Genomic DNA, 8329 nt, shown 5'->3' on the forward strand with positions numbered 1-8329 from the left:
CAAGCGAAGCATAACTTAGCTCAACATCTAGCCCACATTGCGAAAAATTCTATCATAATGGCAAACAGTAGTACGCTTCCCATGTGGGAGTATGCGTCTCCTGGGTTGTATGATTTCTCACTAGGGATTATATATCCAACGCCAGATGGGACAAGATTTGAGATGAAATCTGTGATGTTACAAATGCTCCAAACAGTTGGACAATTTGGGGGTGCTCGGGGAGAAGACCCTCACGCCCACATGAAATGTTTCCTGGAGACAAGCAACTCGTTTGTGATTCCTGGAATCACTCCAGACGCTATTAGGCTATCTTTATTCCCATATTCTCTGCGTGACGACGCAAAGCAATGGGTAAGTTCTTTGGAGCTTGGAGAGATCACAACCTGGGAAAAGTTGGTAGAGAAATTCATGCAGAAATACTTCCCACTCACCACAAATGTAAGAAGGCAGAGAGAGATCATAAACTTCAAGCAGGAAGAATTTGAAACCTTGAGTGCCGCATACGAGCGCTTTAAAGGATTAGTTAAGAATTGCCCCAATCATGGATTACCGTTAACCCTCCAGATGGAGACCTTCTATGGTAGATTAAATAGAGCGTCTTTAATGGCAGCCGACGCAGCTGCAACTGGTGGTATCATGGAAAATCTTATAATGAAGCTAAGGAAATATTGGACTGCATACTCAAGCATAATATGGAATGGGTGGACGACACTTACGATGCAAGAGCAGAAAGGAAGAGGTGATCTCAGAATGTGAATTCTATTAACTCTAACGCAATAGCCACGCTCTCTGCACAAGTGGCTACTATGACAAACCTTTTGCAGAATATGTCCCTGGGGAATGCATCAAACTCGGAAAAGGTAAATCAGATAGAAACATTCGTATAGTCCATGGTTAGCTGTGTGGGTTGTGGAGATCCCCATTCCTACTCTGATTGCCCACAAAATCCACAATCAGTATGCTTATTAAAAATAACCCATTCTCAAACACATATAATCCCGGATGGAGGAACCATCCAAATTTCTCTTAGGTAGGTAATCAACAGAAGCCACATCACCCAAGGGTAAACCAGCAGCAAAGGCAAGGACCGCCGCCTGGATTCCAACCAACACAACAACCACACCAACAATCCTTTAATAGAGGAGGTCAGGTCAAGTTCAACATCTCCGCTTGAAAACCTCTTAAAGAAGTATATTGCCCAAAATGATGCATTGCTAAAAAGCCAGGCGTCTTCCATCAAAACTCTGGAGATACAGGAGGGGTAGATTACGAGTGAATTGAAGAGTCATCAGCCAAGAGTCTTGCCCAGCAACATGGAAACCCCAGGACAGAGCAGTAGAGTTGATGCGGGAGGATGGCACAAATATGTTCAAGGTGAATGGGCAAAGAGTGAAACCCTACTTTGAAGATGGTGTAGAACGACAAAAGTCATCCCTCGAATTACGCGAAGAAAAATGAGGCTTGCGTCGAAGCACCCTTGCATTCACATCGACACATATTCCAGGGATGCTTCTTCTACCTTCATTTCTTTTCCATTATGTATTTTATCATTGCATTTGTGTTTACTCATTGTTTGCTTGTCTTTGCATTACATTTTAAGTTGATTGATGAATGTTATTGCTTTCTTATTTAAGATATTTATTTAATTTAAATAAAAAAATTGTGTACAACCGGAAGAAGCTTAGGATGGGAATAAAACTGACGCGTTGGACGTAAGCCAATGCATGGCCCAAATTGAAAGGACGCATCTTGAAAACACAAAACACTCGATTACCTAGAAACCCTAGGCACGTCCTTTCGTCTTCTTAATAAATGAGGATGTCAGGCGCCGCCTGACATCACCATCCTCTCTCCCTAGACCTATAAAATGCGAACTTTCAAAACCTCTTCTTCTTCCACCTCCTTCAATCCTACTTAAAAAAAAACTCTAGCTCCCGAAGCCTTACCGCCCTTCGTTCAAGTCTGTTATGCCGATCAGCCTTCAGCCACAATGTCTTCAGCATCCGACAGCCAAAACCAATCAACGAGCTATGTAGATATGTCGCCGGTAAGTTTCTTCTCATCTTCTTCTACTTCAATGTTGCCCCCTCCAAACCCTCGCCAAACCACAAAAACTCCGTTTCCGACCAAGTCTTCGCACGGAGGGCCTTCCTCTATATCTCAACGACCATCTCGGTCGAAGCCCATCGAAATCACCACACACTCGAAATCCTCTAAAACCCAATAAAAACCCAAAACCGCCTCTAAACCAAAACTCCCACAAAATTGAGGTGGCAGCACCCTTCTTCTTCCGCAGCTGCCGAGAAACCCTATACAAAGCCTGCCCCACCACCGTTCATTCCAAATATTATGCCGGTGGGTGCAATGCATGACCCTATTCCCGCTCATCTCCACACCGCACCATCACCCGTAGTGCGTCCACTTCCTCCATTATCCATCCAACCCTTAGCCACCATTTACCCCATTGAAGTAGAAGGAGCTAGCCAAACCCTTCAGCCGCATTCACCCATTATCATTTCATCTCCCAGGTCACCGCTTACCCCATTCGGCACCCCACCAATCACTCCCCCCAAGCCCAACTCTGATAGTCTTGCGTTAGAGCGAAATAGTGCAGAACTTGCGAAATTGGATCGAAGAGACGAGCAAGAAGTTTTTGGATCAATTTTAGCAAGTTTGAATCAAGGCCAAGAAAAAGAGGAACAAGTGATGTGTCCTAACCCAACCGATGCATCACTTGAAATTGATGAAGCAGAGCATTATGCGATGATGCTTGAAGCAGAGTTGGAAGAAGAAGAGGGAGAAAGGGAAATTGGCCCGGATGCATAGCAACCTCACCAATCTGACGCTGATGAAAGGCCATCGAAAGAAAAGAGAGTGATGAGAAAAAGGAAATTAATTTTGGAGGATGAAGAAGAGCAGTTTGCATCTGGTCCTGAGGGTGCAACGCATGAGAGCTGCTCAAGGTCTAGAGTGTTAGAAAAGGAATTGAAGCATTACCAGCCTGCACGACAGGGGCGAAGGAAGTCAGCCCTCCAAAAAGAGTTGGAAAATGAATTAAGGAAGCTGGTGCAAGAAGCCAGAGCACACGAGGCGGGCAAGCCAAGGAAGTCAACCCTCCAAAAAGAGTTGGAAAATGAATTAAGGGAGCTGGTGTAGGAAGCCAAAGCACACGAGGCGGGAAAATGCAAGATAAATGATGTGTTACCTAAAAAGACCAAAGGGAGGAAGCGCCAGTTTAGTGACATCTTTACTGAGAAGGACTTCTTCCCCGAACGTAACCCATTGCCACCATATATAACCAAAACTGTGGACGCAATGGGCTGGGGTCAACTATGCGTTGGGCATATGAGGATTTGGCCCAACCTTGTCTGCCAATTTTATAGTAGTGAGTTTGATATGGAGAGAAATACGGCATTCGTTGATGGTGTTTTGGTGTGCTTCTCAGCTGACAAAATTAACGAAGTGTTCAATATTGTAAGTAACCCAATTGCAGAGGGAAATCGCATCTTGGAACATCCAACTCCAAGCCAAATAGAAGATGCGTTAAGAGTAGTGGCCAAACCTAGAAGCAAATGGAAAACATAAAAAAGTGGAGTAAAGATCTTAGCTTCTAGGAATCTAAAACCAGACGCAAACTTATGGTATTATTTGATTAAGAAAAGCATCATGCCTACAATGTATGATGAAACATTATCAAGAGAACGCGTCCTGGACACTTATTGCATCATGCAACGCTTTCCTCTAGACGTAGGGAGGATAATAAGGGACCAGATCAAAGCCATTAAAGCCAAACCATGAGGACAACTTTATTTCCTTTGGCTGATCTGTGCGTTGTGTGAACACGGGGGCATCCCTCTGGAGGATGGTTATGAGGAAATCGATGGTCTGATGGATATCAAGTTAATCAGGCGTCTACTTCGCGGTTCACCGCACTAGCCTGCCCTACCTTGCAAGGACGTGGTGGCCAGACCTCGACCCTCCAAATGTGCCCCAAAAAAAAGACGCGTCCGGGTGATTAAACACAGCGATGAAGCTTTGAAAAATGAAGATTATGAAGCGGAACATGTGTTTACTGATAAAGAAGCACGACCAGACCTAAACATCCCTCTCTCAAACTCACCTTTGGTCCTGTAAGAAAGGATTCTTGATCTAACGCAGCAAGAGACTACCAATTTAGATCAAGAAATCCTTAGTCCCCTTCCTTCGCCCTTACAAACGCCAATTCCAACTTTTGTACCTCCTCCGATTATTTTTGAACCAACTGGTTAGGGTTAAGCAACGTAGGAATATTGAAGACCCAGTTGAAAGAACTGAAGAGCCAACACCACCACAACCACGCATTGATATTGAGGAGTTGAAAACTTTCATTAGTGATAAACTCAGACCACTGGCTGCATCTATTGAAACTCTTCAACAACAAAATAAGGTTCTAAGGGATTATTTGCAACAACAAACAAGAAGAATGCAAGACCAGTTTGTCTACACAACGCAGTATATTAATCAAGTCCTGGTTGGAATGTTTGCCTTGCCACCGCTACCTGCTCACCTAAGGAACCCTCTGGATGAAGACCCTGTAGAAAAACGCAGGGATGACGTGCCAGCACAATAAATTTGGGGGTTTTGGCTACTTTATTTTATTTATTACTCTTTTGTATTTGTTTTTTATGTTTGTTTATTCCATTATAGTTATCCAATGAAATGAATGAAATTTCTATCATGTTTTTTTTTATCCTTGCATTTGTCCTTAGCATTTTTTTTTTTTTTTGTTCTTTAACTATTTTCTAGTCTTGTGCATTGTTTTACCTCAATGATATTAGTATATCAAATTTATAAGTATAGAGTAGGCGTTAGGAAAATCAACAAAGCCTGAACTTTTCTAAAAAGTTTACATGTTTTCTTTCTAACGCATGCAAGCTTTAAATCAAAACTTCTTTCAAAACTCTCAAAGTTTTTTCGAAATTTTGTTTCTCTTTTAGCAATGAGGATTTAGCTGATCTCCAAAATTTGGAGGTGAGGGAAATCTGAGTTAAGACGCATTAATCGAGTACATAAAAAAGAAAGGAAACAAAATAGAAAGATGTTAAACGCAAAATCCTCTGTCATTATTCTAAAAGAAAACCTCAAATTGACATGAGTTGAAAATTAGAACAGGCACTTAGCCATAGTTGGATGCTCGCATGACACCCGTGGGGGCAAGCCAAAACAAAGTTAAGTCTCCTGGACTAATGCATCTAAAAACTCCTCTATCTAGTTTACAGAAGTTGTATCTTGAAACACATGCATACTAGTGATAACGGGCAAAAATGCACGTTATCATAGTGCTAAGTTCTTAAACAATGCTGGCTTGCATTGATAAAATGTGTTAGATTGTGTCCAAAAAGCATTAAGTTTATTACATTGTGGCTGCATGTGTTCATTGCATAGGAACAGTTGATTTTTGTATTTTTATGTAGAATATGCATTAACGCAAGGCGAAAATTGCGATCATGGGAAATCATTGGTCGAGCGCAGCATTACCGCAAGGCTTTGCGGTGATTGTGTTTGCATACATCTGCTTAAGAAGGATTGCCGCATAGAGCCGACGCAACTTGGTGGGCGCATCTGGGTGAACGGCATAATTAATCACGATAGGACAGAAAGCTGATGACGGTCGAATCCGAGCTAACAACCATTAACAATAACAAGTACATTCAGCTTTTCGGTGACAAATATTCGGCGTATCAGTTAGGGAATTAAAGCCATCCCATCTGTGCAATCATAAGAGAGAAGCCACCTTTAGCCCGAAGCTCTATAAATACCAGAGGCATCCTTTAGAAAAGATCGCTCAGGAAGTTCTCCAATTTTTAAGGCAGAGCAAGGGAAGAGTAGAGGTGCCGGAAGATCGCTCAGGACAACTCAAGAGAGAACCCAGAGGAGTAAAAGCAGAGAGCGGGCCGACTCTCGCAAGAGCGAGATTATCTTTTGAACACGAGTAGAAAGACAGTGTAAAAGCCTAGGCAAAACCAGGCTCTTTATTCTATTCTTGCATTGTTATTTTGTACTTCATCTTTATATTTATACAATGGAAGTTCTTATTCTACATCTATTCACTCTCTTAGCACACATGAGTAGCTAAACTTGTCGAATGGGTTGAGAAGAACTAAGCTAACATGATCTAGGATGTTCATTGCTTATGATTATCTTGTGTTATGCTGTGCCAAACATCCCTTTAGAACTACTCGAGAGAGAGTCTAAAGAAAGAACCTAAGACTTGAGAGAGCTAGGTTAGAATCTAGACTCGAGAGAGCAAGATTAGAACTGCATAAACAAGAGATAGGGACTTAGAGATAAGTTCTGTTTGCCAACCTGCATTGCATGCATTCTAGAGATAGGAATGATATTATGTGGTCGCCTTATTTATGTGTGTGTGTCATTTTATCAACGCATAAATAAGAATAGAGGCTTATGTGTAGGTCCTATAGACTTATCACATATATCGTATGCATTCTAGCCTTAGAAGCCATGGCATTCGCACCGAGAGGTGGTTTACTGTTGTATGCATGTTGCATGATCGCATAGCATGAACACATCCTAGAAAGTGTTAGCCGAAACTTTTCTCAACCTGTTCACTGCATACTCATCGTATCTTCCATTTATCAATTCTTTTTAAACTCCGCCACATTTGTTTATTTTTCATTACCGCAAACAACAACCTCAACAACTATTGATTTGTTTGGTTACCGCAAAGTTTTCCTAAAAATTACCACCGCAACCTGTTTTTCCAAGTCCCTGAGTTTGACCCTGGACTTACCAGGAAACTCAGTGGGGTTTACACTTGGATTCCGCTGAGAAAACTTGAGTGCCCAATGCATTTCATCCATAATTCCACATCATAAAACCACGCATCAGCTAGAGGATAACTTGTAGAAATACAAGTTATTTATGCTGCCTTATCTAGATATTGCGGCCAAAAGAGAAGGAATATGCGTCGATTGTATGAAAATTACCTAAGAAATACAATAATTATGAATTATCGTAATTACACCTACTAACATCATCAAGATGGTAGAAGAGGACATTTTCATTTTGTTTTGCAGGAAACTAAGTCACCGCTTGCGATCAAGCCTCAACGAGAAACTGAATAACGCATCTCTGTTACATTGTGCCCATCAAACCAATATGAAGAGATGATTAACGCAATAACGGCGCAATGAGACAGCCGATCCCGAGCTGAGTTCCAACCGCATGTGATAATAAAAAAAACCCCACATACGTGCTTCCGATCGAAAGATGCAGTTGAGCAATGCAAACGCGGAGGATTGCGACATGTGTACAACTAACCGTTGTGCAGATTTGACGGTCTAATTGCATAACAGAAGGAATATTTATTCCTCCATCTTCGAAATTTTCATAACAATAAGTGGGGTCCACAAGCAAAGAGTCAAAGATTTTCACCTATAAATACCTCCATAGAATTCAAGATATACTTGATATGAGGGCGAATTGATGCTAGATTATTGAGAGAGAGGCTGAGCTGAGTACTGATCGGAAGAAATTTGGGAAGAAAAGAGACAAGGTCGAGAGGTGTCTAAGTGCTATTCTACCAGATCCCCGCCGTGAAGCTCTGTGCGTAGGTCCCTGCTACCGATTAAGCAAGCCTGAGAAGGAAGCTCATCCTTCTGCACGATCCATCCACATCGACAAGCAAATCTCCATCCAGATCGGTGCTAAGACGCGTTTATTTGTATTTGTTTCTAACTCTATTCATCAACTGTATTTCACCTTCTTAATCTTTTCATTCACAAATCATGTATCAGACGCTAAATAGTATTATTGAATGTCTTGATCATTTCCATTTCCACTTCTTTGTCTACTTTCGTTCCTCCATTAATCGTTTTCTCCATGAAGTTTTATTTATCCCTTGGTAATTACTATGGATTAAACGAGTAACTTAATATGTGCTAAAGAGATAAATGTGTTTGGCTAAAGCATGCTAGATGACATCTTCACCTGTGAGAGCAGAAGTGAAGATGCCATTCTGATCAGTCGAGAGAAGGTTAGAAGAATGTATTAACTAAAGCGAGAAGTACTTCTAGAAATGGAAGTAACCTTGCGTTCATTACGTTCGTCTCTGTTTCACCACAGAGATGTGGGAACGCGGCCGATCATCGAGAGATGTACGCTAAGGGAAAGTGAAACTGCACTTATAGCTTTAACGTGATTAAGGAACTTGCGCTGTTTATATTAACTATCTTTTCTATTTCTGCTTCACACATAAGACTTACCACCACATTACACGATTTTTGTATAATCTTCACAGCTAGTCTTGACCTCGGTATCTTGTACATGA

At 41.6% G+C, this 8329-nt stretch overlaps 1 non-coding gene across 1 annotated transcript; it reads right to left on the reverse strand.

Annotated features, from left to right (window-relative positions):
- Positions 1-442: 442 nt before the first annotated feature.
- LOC120080668 (small nucleolar RNA R71) lies at positions 443-548 on the reverse strand. The gene has a single exon (XR_005482618.1). It is a non-coding gene; the product is annotated as a small nucleolar RNA R71 (small nucleolar RNA).
- Between the last annotated feature and the right edge of the window lie 7781 nt (positions 549-8329).

The sequence above is a fragment of the Benincasa hispida genome, chromosome 6 (assembly GCF_027475165.1).
Source record: "Benincasa hispida cultivar pf3 chromosome 6, pf3_genome.v1.1, whole genome shotgun sequence".
Lineage (NCBI taxonomy): Eukaryota > Viridiplantae > Streptophyta > Magnoliopsida > Cucurbitales > Cucurbitaceae > Benincasa > Benincasa hispida.